At 36.7% G+C, this 16,652-nt stretch overlaps 1 non-coding gene across 1 annotated transcript; it reads left to right on the top strand.

The window, feature by feature from the left end:
• Window positions 1-4,193: 4,193 nt before the first annotated feature.
• mir138 (microRNA mir-138) lies at window positions 4,194-4,278 on the top strand. The gene has a single exon (NR_049583.1). It is a non-coding gene; the product is annotated as a microRNA mir-138 (primary transcript).
• Window positions 4,279-16,652: the final 12,374 nt, after the last annotated feature.

Raw genomic sequence — 16,652 nt, 5'->3', positions numbered from 1 at the left:
ACACTGTGTGACAGTCACTACAGAGATGGAGTTTGGCAGGATTAACTTGGAGAGCATGGAGATGAAACAGACAAGAGGACTTTAACCCCTCGCATGCTGACTTTTTTTCTAACTAGTGCAGCTGAATATAATATGGTCATTCAGTCTGTCCTACTTCAGACAAATTAAAATAATGCTTATATATTCTAATGTGGGTCAGTTATGAATCTAGCTTGACAACACAGTGGAATTAGAGTGATGGTGGCAAGAGAGATGTAAAGCGATGGGATTGGGATGCTTTAAAAAGACCATTGGTAAGCCATACAGGATTAGTTTCTATAGCTTCTATAGAGTGCTCTACAGAAATTGGAGATAATTTGTTAAATAATTCCCTGAGCATTTGGTTATACAGGTATCAGACCCCTTATTCAGAAACCCATTATCCAGAAAATTCTGAATTACAGAAAGGCCATCTCCCATAGACTCCATTATAAGCAAACAATTCTAATTTTTCAACATGATTTCCTTTTTCTCTGTAATAATAAAACTGTACCTTGTACTTGATCCTAATTAGGATGTAAATAATCCTTATTGAAGCCAAAACAATCCTATTGGGTTTAATTACTGTTAAAATCATTTTTAAGTAGACTTAAGGTAGGAGATCTGAATTACAGAAAGACCCCTTATCTGGAAAACCCCAGGTCCCAATCATTCTGGATAACGGGTCCCATACCTGTACAGCTGCTGTTCTAGTATTATGGAGATAATGGAAAATTTTGAGTAAAGTCAGGGGTTTCCAATTCAGGTAGAACCAAGTAATATAAAATCACTCTCTACCATTGTCTGTACTGATGTTATCTTGTGTGCAATGTCACCTTTGCAATTTGATATTATCCCATTGAAGTTAGGGTCACTGGCAGTTTTGGTCTTGAAAAAGAGCTGCTGAGCTAAAGCTTGCTTAGCAGTATAAAACCTCTAAAACTAGAAACTGAATAACTTGCAAAAGTGCTCAGAGAAGAGAGTTGCTCTCACTCTGCTTAAATACAGTTAAATATTAACCATTATGCAACTGATAAATGTTACTTTATTCTGTGTTTATTTATTTTAGTCATTGCCTATCTTTCTCTCTCTCTTGCCCTATATGAGGTTGTGTTGGTTACTGTGGCTTCCTTGTCTGGCTGCACAGATTGGTAACACTAACAATTTGATATGGATGACTTGGTGGCAGTTTTTGTTTCCTCTGAAACCACTTACTTACTGCTTTGGTGACTTTTTTTTCCACTTTCTAGGTATTTATGGAGGGTGGTTGCTTTGCATTGGTCTTCAGAAAGGTCACTGTGAGGACCCAAATACTGACTTTATATGTAGTACTCTCTACATTATGAAGGCCCTGGAGTGCTTCCTGCTTGTTGTATACTTTATTATGGTAGTGCTTTTTTTCATCCCATGAACCATATATCATATATATAGAGAGAGAGAGAGAGAAGTACTGCACTTTCTGGGCTTATTTATAATTATCGAATTCAACATTTTTAATGTTACGCTGTGTTTTATGTATTGTATGTGCTGGGCTGCAGATGGATTTTCATGTATGTGTCCTGTATCTTTGTGGTTTAATGTAGATCAGTGTGAGAGGAGACATGTACATGAGACAGCGCAAGAGTCACATAAGCATCTCTTTTCCCACAGCCATAGCTCATTCATATGTGCTTGTAAGCTTGCCTTTCTAATGGTATTAACATAATGAAATGTCTGTATCCTACCAGATCTGCAAGAATGCCCTGGGGCCACACTTTGCCAGTAACCATGTTGTAATTCAAAATTGATTTTGTATGATTGAAATCTATTTGCATATTGCTAAGATGTCACAATACTTCCTTTCTTTTCACTCTTGTACTTTGATGCTTGATTAAAATGGCTGCTGTACACAGGTGAACTATGCCAATACACGCACGCTTGTTGGCTGTAAAGCAGTGGCACATACAGGGTAAGGGAGCAAATTCAGCTAGATTAGAATGAAGAACCTAGTTTTCAATTAAATAAGTTATTGTATGTTTTAACATCAGCGTATAATAAGATAGAGTGCTGTTGAATATGTTGTCATATAACTACATCTTCATAATAGTATTAGTAATCTGACGTGGGTAATATTAAATTGGCTTCTGGCCACCTGCAACTGAAATGCCTGAAAAAGTCATCCAAACTAGACCATTAAGGGATCAGTTACTATGGGTATAGCAGTAAGCGCTAAGGGGTACAAATTTATGTGTTAAGGATCTTGACCATACCAGCAGAATGGTCCAATCTGAGCTCAGTGGAACAAAGGAAATCTGTACTTAATTCTAGCCTTTGAACAGGAGTTAGGCTTTGGGCTCCAGATGCAATCTGCCATTGCAGATATACCGTGAATGGATAATTCTAACTGTGGTAAACTTTAGTCACCATTTAAGATTCCTTATAGTGTTTCTGCCATGCCCTACCTGAAATGAGATTGCTTCAGAGGCATGGCTGCTCAGTGTCAGACTGGATTGACAGGGGCCCACCAGAAAACCCTAGACCATGGGCCCATTCTCCACATTTTCCATTCACCTCGCCCCTGCACCTTCATTGCGTGTGCACAATGCCGTGGGAGGGGGGTCATACCCTACAGAAAACTTTCAGTGACTTCGGAAAACACAAAACTAACTATGGGCTACTAATCTTCCTGTGGGTCATTGCCCTTGCAGTGTTTTAGAAATATTTATCATGCCACTATAAAGTTATATGAATGTATCATGTACTTACAAAGAAATATCAGAATAGCCACACCTTTTTTCTCAGTTTCGTCCCTGCACTGTACATTTGGTAAGGTGGACAAAAAATAAACACAGAGATTCTTAATGCAGACAGAAAATAATGAATCTAAATAGTTTAGATTAAAGTTTTGTTGTTTTTTTTTTTTAATGAATACATCATACTACATAATAGGCATATATTATTTGTTTGTTGCAAGGATTTCTTATATTGAAAATGCTAATCTTTTAGTTTGTGTTTATAGTATGAGAATGTCTGCTGCATGTGCCTCAGGTACAACAGGCAGAATTGGAAAATTATTTCAATGGCTGTATGCTAGTTTCACACCGTCATTTATTACATACAACCATTTTTTTTTTGTTTAAGTTAATAAGGGAAACTGTTGTAGATATAGATGCAAAGTCTTAGGGGGGGGCATTTTCGTTTGTATTTTTTAACAATTCGTATTTTTTGTGCAAAAATTTGTGGATTTTTTTGCAGTGTTTTTATGTGTCAAAACTGTGACAATCCAAAAAAAAGAATTTTGTCCGAATCCTGAACCAAATCTTGGATTTGGTGCATCCTTAACAGGTTTCTGGATAATTGATCCCATACATGTGTACTTCCTTTTCTGTTATCCAGAAAGCTCTAAATTATGGTCCAGCCCAGCTCCCATAGACTCTATTTTAAACAATTTAAATTAAAAAAAAAATTCTCTGTATGAATAAAACAGGAGCTTGTACTTGGTTGTACCTACGCTGCATACATCCATATTGGAGGCAAAACAATCCTATTGGGTTTATTTAATGTTTCATTGATTTTCAGTAGATTTAAACCCTGGTCAGAAGCATTCCAGATAATAAATAAATTCAGGACCTGTATTGGATGGAAGCATTTATGTTCTATAACTTTAGGTTTTGTTAATAGATAATGTCTGTTATTAATATTTAGTAGATATGTGATTAATTGTGTCATCGTTTTAGAGATCACACAGGTGACAATTGTGATCGTAGAAGATATGCTGGTAGATGTTCTTTCTCACTGAATACTTGTTACACAGCATAAACTCTAGCTTATTCATGTCAACAGCGCTATTGACATATATCCCACAGCCAAGGGACATCTTATTGGTGGTAATTTTGAAAGTCGCAATGTAATGTTTAATTGATGAGAAGCATTCCTATAGCTGTTGAATGTTTTTATTCAGCTATCATTCATACACAGAAGAGATTCTGATATGCAAGTGGCTTGTTTGTTCTAAAGGCCATAATTCAAAACTAAAAACACAATAAATTAAATGAATAGTCAGAGCAATATATAACAGCTGTTCTTCATGTTTTATACACAGATTCTGCTCATCAGCAAGAGTAAGACTTCAGCAAGGAAATGGATATTTTCAGTGTATTATGGTGGATGCCAGTGCTTTCAGCTTATAAGGATCACGGTGCGGAGCAGCAGCTGGTGTTGTGAATCAGGCCGTGACCACTCAGAAAACGGCTACTTCACAACACCAGGGTTGCTTCTCACCTCTGCCAGCATTTGGACATTTAAACTACTTCGCAGTGCCTGTAAAGGATGGATATCGACTGTGTCATTTTAATTAGCATTGTGCATTTATATGATTTACTTTGTTTTAGTAAGTGCTTCCATGTGCCAGACCACCCTACATCTCTACAGTTAGCCTGGACATTATTATTAACATTTATTTATAAAGCGCCAACATATTACGAAGAGCTTTACAATAGGACATCCTATCTGTTTCTTATAGGACAACCGCCATGCCATAATACCAACCCAAGCTTCCAATTATTACCTATGCCCTCTTAATTTTAAGTACCAAACTATAATTCTTATTCGCTAAACACCTTATCTGCCAACATTTTGCCACTTATGGACCAATGCCTCCAGCACTGTAAGCTGCAACCAATCACTTGTTTCCATAAGGGCAAGGGTACAGGCCCTGCATTTTTCCCACTTCTCTACCTGCCCGTGTGCCTGCACTGAAAACTACAGTAACCTACTCTCGCCCTGACAGAAAAACGCAAGGCTGAGAGAAGCAGGTCTACGCTCTGTGTACCCTTGCCCTTAATAGCTGGCTATTTATTTATTTAATCACTTTATTCTGTATCTCCTTCCTTATCTGTGAGATAAATGTGATGTTGGAAAATGTAATTTAGGTGGCAGTAATATAAAAATTATGATACAAAATACATTAAAATATATAACCAGGCTGGATAAAGTTTTTTTAAACATTGTAACAGAATAGCAATTTGAAAAGTTTCCAAGAATGTTCTGTAGGATATTCTCTGTGAGTAGAATATATTTTCACTCATTTTACTGCAAAAATATTATGAAAATTATTTCTTCCAAGTGTTGGTAAATCTTGGTACTTAATATATCATATTTTTTATGGTGTGTAAAATATTTATGCCAAAGTGTTGTAAAAATAAATTGTTCTACTATATAAAGCTTTGTTGTTCCTTCATGTGAAATAACCCTACGTATCCTGATCATAAAAATAATCCATCCCAAAGAGCAAATTTGCATATTTAGAAAAGTGTGAATTTTTGTAAGCCAGGATAATGCCTGAAATGGCACCATTCTGGTGTAACCCTTTGGGGCAAAATTAAGGTTGGAAAGTATTTCTAGTGTAAAAACTGTTTTTTGGGTCAAAATTGTAGAAATTCACAGGTAAACCCTTAAAATAAAATAATGTCAGCATTTGAGCTTTCAGACAGAATTGATATGTTGTCAGCTGCCTTTTCCGGCAAGAATGCTGGAGAAGAAATAAACCCTGCACACTATAAAAAGAACATATACTAGAGTAAAAAGCCGAACAACTTTAACTTAAGTCGGCTTTTCACTCTACTGCGCATGTGCCCACCGCATAGTCGCAGATAAACGAAGCAGGAAGCGCATCGCTACAGGTACCCCGGGCTGGTGCTGTTTTCTCCTAACAGGGGCACCAGCCCGGGGTACAAGGTAAGCGATTAAAGTCACTTGGGGGTGCCTAACATTTTAGCACCCCCAAGTGACTTAGCCTTTCCTTGTCCTTTAATAATTGTCCCCCATACTTGAAAAAATCCCACTGCCAAGTCCATGTTGTGTTGCCAAAAGTTCACAAACCACAATTTTCTATAATTACCGCCTGCCCCAAATAGGTGTTAATTTTCGCACAGACTAATGCGATATTTAGCACGTCTATGTTTTGTGAATCATGTGTTAGTATTATTTCTGCGCGAGAATTAACGCAGTGCATTAAAATTAACGCCTTGCGATCGTGCGTTATTTAGCGCATGCCATATGCGACTTAACCCATGCGATAATACTTTAGCAAATGGCGCAGGGTTTTTTTTCACGTCAATTTTAGCGCAAGAAAGCATGCGATAATGTTCCTTTAAAATGCCAGTTATATCCCGTTGAAAACAACCTCAAAAATACTGTTTAGCATACTGTAAGGAAACGTTGTTCTAAGCAACTGCTGGTCCTGACTGCAGTACCAATAAAATAATGTTGCATTCATCAGCTTCCCTTCCATTTCCCACAATGTAGCGCGTATACTTCAGCCTGATACTGTAACAGAGATAAGCAAAGCTGTTGTGTAGATTTAATTCCATATATGGGATGAAAGTCTGGCTAGAGACTCACCTCACATCCTGTTGGAATCATGCAAATATAGCATGTGTGAAGTATACATTTGCATTTCATCTAAAGGGAGGGGAGATCTGTGAATTCCAGAAATAAATCTAGCTAATTATTTGATGTTATATGTCGCAAAGCAGTTGTTCCCAATCCTTTCGCAGAGTAAAAGAATCACAGGCATTTCAAATTCTAAGCTTTAATGTAATAATAATCTTTAGAAGAACACTTCAGGTGCTATATTTCTATCTCTGGTGCGGTTTATTTCTTTTCCAAGTAGCAATCCCAAGGAATTCACTTAAACCAGGGCAAATATTTAAAGATGCAGTACCACCAAAAATAATAGCACTTTATACAGGCTATTTCTAAAAAGTTTCAAATCAGGCAGGGTCTCTCTATTATTTACCTGATAGGGAGCTTTTTTCTGGTGAGCGTGGTATTGGGTCACTATGGAGTTGTTTGCATGAGGGGCAGGTTTGACCCATTTCCTGCCACTGAGACTCATTACTGGTGAGCGTGGTATTGGGTCACTGGGGAGTTGTTTGCATGAGGGGCAGGTTTGACCCATTTCCTGCCACTGAGACTCATTACTGGGGAGTGTGGTATTGGGTCACTGTATGGAATGTGTGTGGGTTTGATTTGGTGTGTTTTCACACATTGATGGCAGGATCTTTTAGCCACTTTTTTAGATAGTGATATCTGAGTTATAGTGGTTCAGGAATCTAGTATATAATCCAGCATTCCACGTGTGTTATAACCCAGTACTGCAATTGTTTACTGACTTTAGGGATTTTTTTCTCCCTTGGGAGTTTGATCCCCCTTACCAGGTAACCCTGCGCTGTTTGATCATTTTAACATTTTATTTTTTACATTTTTCTGTTATTACACATACTCATGGCATGCATTTTATCTATACTGAATAAAAGTTACATTTTAATGAGGAACTTTGAGGAATTATCATACAGAATATTAGGTTTAGCCATAGTAAAAGTGATGCTACAGGGCTGACTATTACATTTTGATGCAGAATGCACTGGTAATCAGGTCACCACATCATGTGATGGTAATTACTTTTGTATGGTGACTTATTTATAAATATAACAGTATATTTTGAGTCAGTCCCTAAACTCAGGCAACTAACAGCAGCACAGAGCATGTGCTGGAAATTAGAAGGATTAACTGGGGCATCTACAGAGGCACAGACCTTCCCTGCTACAGGGCTGTGGTGGTTGCCTTGCTTTTGTAAATAAGTCCAAAACATAATGTGCAGAGTGGAGCATTTCTAGCTATTTGTAAAGGGTTAGTTTCCCTTTGATCTTTATTTCATAAAGATTTTGAACATTTTGTATTCCTATGCTCTGAGTATTTTTTGGGAGGGAATTTTAAATATATATCATTTTATATATATATATATATATATTTTTTTTTTTTTTTTTTTTTTCTAAATCTGCCTGATTTGTTTTACCAAGATATATGATTAAGCATCTAGTACCTTTAAGCAAAGTAGTAGAAGTCTTGAGAACGGTGCTTTTGCTTTTGGAAGAACAGAATAGTGTGTACCACCCCTCTTTCTTCCCATCTAAGTGGATAGCACATGTGGTCAAGTGGTTAGCGTGGGGTGCACCTGTTAATAGTGAAGGAGGAAGTTCAGCTGGTGGCAAACTGTGATGTGGATTCTCACAGTGCTTGCTGCATGTCTGTGTATGCAGGTCCATCATCAGAAATCTTGGTACCCCCAATGAACACAAGCTGGTAGTACCAAATTCTTTTTACAACACCCCTTATATGCATAATGCAAAAGATCAACTAGCAGTTATGTATGTTTTGCTGGGATTATTAGTATAATTATTAAATATATATATAAAATTTCTATTTTTTTTTTTTTTTTTTTTAAATGTATGAATTATATAGGCACCCATGGGCCATCCTGCTAATACTGATATTAACTAATACTAGATATGTAATGCTTAGGTTGCAAAGCTGCCTTCCAAGCATAATGTTGGTTCCATCTATAAAAGTCTCTGTGTACACAATGAGAATAGTCACAAAGCTGGGGGTAGGGTTTGCACAAAGAAGGAGGTAAGGATACAGGTACCCAACACACCACTAATACAACATTAAGTTAGTGGGACTATGTGAAATGCATCTGTGTAAGATGAACTTGTCAAATATCATAAATTTATTTGTATAGCCAGTGCAATTGTTCTCCTGCCAAATACCATTACTCCTATTAATTAATTAATACTGCTGCTTTCTGGGGATCTGTTATTATTGTAATATCAATAATATAATCAATAAAACTGGATATATATAATATCCAGTTTTTTAACTGGATTTTAATTTCTCCTTTGCCTGGTTGTACAATGGAAAAAAAATGAGAGAAATGAAGGCATGTTTGTAATTTATAAAGAATGTTATACATGAAACTAAATGCCTCGGCTTGTCTCCAGCCCACTGGTAAGCTGGCATTCCGATGCAGAAGGAAATGATTAGACAGCATGGCATTGTGCTGCAAGGGAATAGTAAAAACCCAGAGGCTGTGTGTGCCAGGCTGGCATACTCCAATCCAAAAAGCTGGTCTGTAGCCAAGTGCATTCTTCCACAATGACTGTTTTTCCTGGCATCACTCAAACAGAGTTCTGGAACCCCACCATGCTCCATTGGCATGAAAACCTCTACACTGTGTCTGCTGCATTTCGGCAATGAAATGATACACACCCTGAAGCTGTGAAGGTTGAAACAGTGCGTCTAAGTGTAAATTGCATAAAGCGATCAGTCTGTTCTGGTATAAACCATAAAAGCAAGACACTGTGCAGGGGTATCACAGTAGAGAAAGTCTCCTGGCTGCGGCACAGTTAGTTTTGGGGTCCCTTAACATGCTTGCAATGCCTCCTAATGTTTGTGTGTACAACACAAAATATAAAGACTTTTAAAAAAAAATGTATAATTATTTAACAGTGATTTTGAATGTAAGGTTAAAATACTGGACCAAAGCCTTAATAATGAGTCTGTTGTTGGTTGTTTTGCTCTTCTGTTGCTTTCAATACTTACTTACAACAGAGCCATATTTATATATATAAATACTGTATATATATAATAGTCTCTCTAGTGCCTGCAATCAAATGCCAAAAACTCACATAGTGGGGTGCTCAGTTAAATAAATTGTATAGAAAATATATTTTTCAGACCGGCACACCCTTTTTAAAAAAATAACAATATCTTTATTGAGAGCACATTGCACAATGATCCGACATTTCGGTCCTTCTTAGGACCTTTCTCAAGGATTAAATACTGGTATATATATATATAATTTGTGCCTTTCTTGGTACCTTGTGCACCACAAGCAGCAGCACACAGTATCTGCTCTCCATTTGTGTTAGAATGGCATCTTTGCCAGTACACTGCATTATCATCCTAGTTTTTCTTTTAATATTTGGGATGTTCCAGGTTGGGTTGGTCTAAACCATTGGTCCACCTCGGCAGAATTGATAATTTGCCCCATGCCTTTTAAACTATAAGGACACTGTCACGCATTGCTGTTTAATTTCAGCCACCCCATATTGAATGCCTTTATTCTACCTCTCTCCTACAATGGGGAGTAGATATGGACAGCCCAAATTAGTTGACCAGTTACAGTAGGCACTGCCACCCTTAGCAAAATGCATATTATTGTTATTTTCTTAATATTTCTTAGGTTCAAAAGGATTGGTTTATCTCAGTGAAAAACAAGTAAGCAGTGTACACATGGCTAAATCACTACAACAATGATTATTTTAATTGAAGCAGACATTGACAAATGATATTTCAATGACCATGCTTTCAGTCATATTGTCTGGCATGATAGAAACACTGGAAGGTTAGAATTATACTTGAATTGCTGCCACTGATGTCCCAGATGGGATGTTACCAGTCAGAAGCAAAAATGCTGGATCTGATTGCTGGAGATATAACAGGAAATCAGGTCAGAATAACGCTGAATTTCCTCTGCGCAGAGAACCTTGGTGGCCCTTTAACACAGGAAGGTGAAATTGCGGGGTAAGGGAACATTTTTTTATGAAACATAATTTTTTATGAAATTAGAGAAGTTTGAACATGTAAGATTATTTGGTATAAGAATTATTTTTACGTATATAGTGTGTCCTAATACATACACAACAAAGTCTGGCTTGGGTGTATAAAGAGTTAATGGAATTTGGGAGGGGTGTCATTATGGCTTCTGAGGAAGTGGCTAGTATTGGCATGAATTGCATCAAGGCTACTCTCTACCATTGTTAGCAAGAAGTCCGGTGATTTTATTGCTATTTGTCATTTTTGGTGTGGGTTTTTCCTTCCTGCTGACATTTTGTTTTTCTGGAAGTTGTCTGGTGCCACATCTGATTTCTGATTTTGACCTACTATGTGTTTTGCTGGGTAAGCTCCCTGAGATAATTATAGGATTGGTCTCTTTGTCAGCGATTTAGAATAGAGACGTGACCTTTGGCTTAGGCAATTTGTAACTTTTCTAATAGAAGATCTTCTGACAAAGTATATTGACAACTCCCTTTGGATTCCTTGTCAATCTAGATTCTAATCCTGTAACTAAAGTTTCCCCATACTGGCTGTTTATGCGTTCATTGAAGCTAAGAGCTGCTATTTATGCTTCTTTGCTAGTAAGACTAAATCAGTCTGTTTCACAGGTCTAACCTCAAATGGTCTGCCCCTAACTCTTTTTTTTAAGGGGGATCATAAATTAATTTATGTAAACTTCTCTAAGCACTTTTGCAGTTTTCATTTATTATCTTTTTTTAGCATTTTTAGACTGCTAATGCCACAGGAAGTGCATAGAAAGGACAAGACACTTTGTGCCATTAAAACATTTATGAAAAATGCAAAAGTGCACTGAGGACCTTCACACTTTACCCACCTTGATACTTACCTTTTTCTGGCATTTGAAAGGGCAGATTCTTGATCTGCAGCTTCTTTACCATCAGCTTCCCACCAACACAAAGCAGGATCAAGAGAATAGCTCCATCTTTTACCTACCCATATATGACATAACCAGTCTAACCCCCTCTGAATTTCCCACAAATGATCTATATCATTTATATACCCAGCTCTCTCACTGGATACAGGTAACACTCTCTTGGTATATGACTACACCTTTTCTTGGTAAGACATGACAAGTAGAGATTCCAGTTCTTAAAGGAAAACTATACCCCAAACAATGTAGGTCTCTATACAAGCTCATTTTTAAAACCCTGCTTCAACTAAATATATTTTATGTAAATTTATATTTTTTAGTAGTTTGTGCCATTGGTTAAACCTAAATAGAAAAATAATGGGGAGGAGACAGCATCTTCTGCTAAATTAGGAAGTTTTTTAAGTGGCATATGTATCCATAGCAGTTTGGCTCACTATAATCTGTCATATGACATATTAGCTAATTTAGTTTATTTACAGGGTTCTTCCTGTTACAGTTAGAGCTGCATTATTTCCTGTCGGTGATCAAAGTAAAAGCTGTAAAAGGGGCAATATTTACTGATATATATATTCCAGTTTAGTAAGATTCTTTAATAGGCCACTTAATATAATATGAACTATTGGTTAAGTATTCATTCTATTATATTCATAGTTTATAGTGGGATGCTCATCAGAGGTCCTTTTGCATTTTAATGGTGTTGCGGGCCCTGGAGCACAGCAGAAATGTTTTAGTAAGCATTATTTGTTTAAAAATACAACTAAGCTGTTGTTGGACTGCAGCTCCCAGCATGCTAACTTGATAATATGTTAAAATATGCTAGAATGATTATTAGTGTGGTTTAGATCTGCTTAAACATTTCATATTAATAGCAATGTCCCTAGTCATTTTACTCCTCCATTATTAATATCGTTATTAGAAACCCTGACCTTAAATTGCACTAAAATTCTCTGTTAGTCTGCATTTTGCCAGCAGCTCCTACAAAGACAACTTCAGGCCACTTCACTATTTTGCAATTCCTTTCTGCCTCCTGCTGATAATTATGGTCTCTCTTGTAAAGACTAAAAATAGAACGTTAGATCTTAAGGTCTCCTCATAAAACTGGGACACCAGAAAAATTCTAACAATAAATACAGCATTGCACCAAAAGAAAAAACGATGCCACACCTCAGCAAAAGTGTCAACAGAAAGTCGTGTACAACAGATCCCAGCAACCAGCTCTATGGATGACTGCAGTGTCTCTCTATCTGATCGGATGCAGAGTAGCTTCACAGGACCAAAGATGGAGGCATAGTGCTGAATTGCAGCATAGAAATGCTATTTATTATTAGTTATTTATTAGGAAGAAATGAATGTTTTCAGCAGAATTCAAGACATTTATATATGTTCAAAGGGTGGAAAGGATTTTTGATGATGTAAAATATATGACTTGATTTGTGAGTGGTTTAGGTGCAGAATTAAAAAGCCAGATTCATTCTGACTGGAGGCTAGAGAAGAATAAAAATCTAGTTCCATGTAAATATCAAGTAAAGAATGTTGGAAACGTGAATATTTTGGTCAAATTGTGTAAACTATTCAAATAAATTTATAATAGCAGCGGTTTCAGCTATGTTTCTTTTTAAGGTATTAACTGAGTACAGGAAGCAGCACCTTTTATGGATTCTCTTCCCTTTTTCTGTATTAAATTCTTGTATTATCATATTAAGAGCAAAAGAATAAACAGCTTCATCGTTTCAATACAATTAAAGGATATTTAAAATTTCTATATATTGTAAAGCCATGCGCCTTTACAATATATAGAAAGTTTAAACATCCTTTAATTGTATTGAAACGATGAAGCTGTTTATAAGACAAATACTCGGATCATGTAGCATGAGACCCATGTTAACCATGCGGCAATAAAGTTGGTGTGTTTATTGTTTAGGGGTGAAGACATTTCTTCCATAAGCTTTTTTTCTATTGTCTATAGTGTTTTGGTATCAAAGAGCGTCATGCCAACAGTAATTGGAGGAGTACGTTTTGTTGAAAGCGTTTCTCCTCGTATGAGGAATGTAGTAGTATAGTTAACAATTGGGGTTAAGTTAATTTGGCTCCCAGTGATCTCCTGACATATTTTACTGATTGCTTCCCAGAATGGTACCAACGGATTCATTACATCTCCAGCATAAATCATTGGGCATTAACTGTATGTTCTGTCATTTTTCTGGTGTTCTATACCATCTAGCCAGTAATTTGTAGAAACTTTCCTGGTATCGGATTCTCTTCCCATTTATATCCCAGGGCCCAGGAAATTAGGGTTTGATGATATTTACTCTGACTACCTGTCAAACATAAAGTACTGCTCATGCATTAGATATGGAAAACTACCCAGTATAACTGCTTTGCAACATACGTATATGCCTCTTGGGGGTCTGTGAGGTCTGACGTCACTATTTATATGTGTTATCTGACCCATTTAGGGTGAAGACACACAGAGCTTCTTAGTAGCAGCTACTTGTCACAGCTACCAAACTCCAGAAATACCCTGCCATAGACAATACTGAGAATTGCCTCTGCTAAAACACGCATAGAGACAATTATCAGTAAATGATCAGCATTGTCTATTTTAGTAGCCGTGACAAGTAGCTGCTACTAGTAGCTCTGTGTGTCTTCACCCTTAGAAGTGACAAAGTCAATGCAATGTCTGCAGGTACTGTATATTACTAGCCCCCACCTTCCTTTTTTAAATCAGTAAAAAAATACCTCACTAATACTAAAGGTAAAAATAGTTTTTAATTTTCATTTGGTCTTTATTTTAAACTTTATTTTTAATGTTTCAGCATTACAGCATTCCGGCATTAACAGTGTTCAGCGATAGGAGATATGACAACGTGTGTAGCACGCCCTGCCTATAGAGCCAAATATGCCAAACCTTTTCAGATTTATTCAGGTTACTGTTTAGTAGAGTTGGGAGCATTTCCATTTGTGCTGTCCACCATAATCTATTTTCTATAGTGTAGGAGGCATGCCTGTCCAATTTTTATGCTATCAGGCATCTTGTGGTCTGACATAGATGTACAAACCAATATGAACTATTTGTAAGTTGGTTTGCTTTTTAACATTTGCTCATCATTTGTTATTAAACACTATCTGACTAGCGTGAAGTGAGAGATTATGGGATTTGCAGTTTAGCTAAAGCTTTCTGAAACTACTTTGTTTCAGGCCAACAACCAAAGGACAGGAAGTTCTTAATAAAGAGACAGAAGGACTGATTTAACAGGTATAAACAAAGCTTTTACAGTTGCCTTTTTACTTTTTTATGGAAAATGGATTTTCTAACATGCTGAGAGCATTTTGATGGTTTAAAATTATTTGGACATTGAAGGTGAACAACTATTTTAAGTAATAATTTCAAAACCTTTTCTATCACATTAGTTGAGCATGGAATGTGTATTGCGTATTGGAATTGTGTATGCGTGCCTCTTGGAAAACAACTGAATGGTCACGTGCATGCTGTCAGGCTGGGTGTGTGAATAAAGTTGTGCCACATGTTTGACTGGAGTCTGTATGACCTTCATATGCGTAAGACGTGAACTGCTGGTTATCCTTCCTACATGCCTAGTTTTAGTCTCCATTAAACAGGCAATTCATTATTATTAGAACTAGTACCATGATGTATGCAGACCTTCGGAATTATAATATATTAGTTACATAACTCTAAAACCACACACAATGATAAAGATAAGAAATTTCAAATTTCATATCATAAAAGGATATTGAAAAATTAAAGGATATTAGAAGTCAACAGTACAATAAGCTGCTTGAAACTGAATCCCTGTCCTTTATCTGAGAGAGTTTATTAAAGCTTGCTGAGGTTATTAAAGTTTACTATTTTAATTGGAAATTATATTGATTAGTTGCTTATTACCTTATAACCTCCCTTGTTCATCACCCAGATTTGTCTGTTATTCTCATAAGCACAAAGCAGACCAAGCCCTTTTATACAGGTCACAATATGGACTTTGTATTATAATTGTAACTTAGTTCACCTTTATACTGGCTACAAGCAGATTTAATATCTTTATCCAATCAAAATTTCAGTTCACATAAGGCGTTGCATAACTTGATAAAGTGCCTGATGGTAAATGTTTAAGGACTTAACACCGCCACTAGAGGTAACTACAATACTGGATAGTGACAATGGCGAAGAGGAAAAAACTTTTGGAGCCTCTTCTTGTACAGTGCCTTGTATGCTATCCCTCTGAAGAACAAAAAAAGAAAGGCCATTGCAGGATTAGCTGAAAATGTTGTATGTTTATTGGCACCATATGTTTTGAGCCTAAATGACCCTTTGTCAGAGGTTTCCCTTTAGTGGCACGCACAAGGCATTATTTATTATTTATGGTTAAGGTTCAAAGTGTAAAGGTTCAAAACTGATGCAAACTGGGAGTATTTTCTGTACTTGGCACCAAGCTTATGCTGATCTTTCCCTCTAGACTACAGACCATCTGTACATGCAGCACCAACCACATTTGCCAGCACCGTATATACAGTATGTAGGGTTGGGTGGGAGGCAGGACATAGTCCATTCATACATGCAAGTTGTATGTACAAATTGCCAATGCATTTGTGGTATTAAAGAGAGGGGGGGGGGTAACTACTTTGTTCTGCTCTTTTGAAAAGCATGGGGTAAGGTGAAGTGTAAAGGGGCCTGGTGATATGAAGGTTATATGATACACCGTTACTTTTATAAAAGATTTATGAGGATTACCATATATCAGTTCATTACTTCACCTCAGCACCCACTAAACAAGGGGGTGTTGGACACCAACTACTTTGTTTTTGTAAATTTATCTATAAATCTTACCAGCATGTGAAAATCTCTAGATTCAACTCTTTATCTGAGTTTTTTGTGAAAGTATGCAGGAGGTTAAAGTTAATTTTCTTCTTGCATTTGGAAATTATACTCATTAGTTGCTTATAGCTCCAATTTACTCCCTTGTTAATCAGCCAGAATTATTGCCTGTTATGAGTTTGTTAATTGCCTGGTAAATGATTGATAACTAATACTAAGGAATGAGGACCATAATCTTTTCTAAAAGCTATTAGGAATTTTCAGTTAATAGGATTTTCTTTATTCGCAGGCCTGGTAAGTATTTATGCACAGGCACAAATTAAAAGTGCTATGAATCCAGATAAATGGGGGAAGGGAAGCATCTTATTATAATTCATCTTAGCCTGGACAATTTACAAACCCTTCCTCTCCTTTTAGTAAGGCTGGTAGCTTTGTGATGTCTTTTGTTCTTGATAACACTGAATAATTCCA

The sequence above is a fragment of the Xenopus tropicalis genome, chromosome 6 (assembly GCF_000004195.4).
Source record: "Xenopus tropicalis strain Nigerian chromosome 6, UCB_Xtro_10.0, whole genome shotgun sequence".
Taxonomy (NCBI): domain Eukaryota; kingdom Metazoa; phylum Chordata; class Amphibia; order Anura; family Pipidae; genus Xenopus; species Xenopus tropicalis.
The sequence above is the reverse complement of the archived record's forward strand: the minus strand, read 5'-3'. Positions and strand labels throughout refer to the sequence as shown.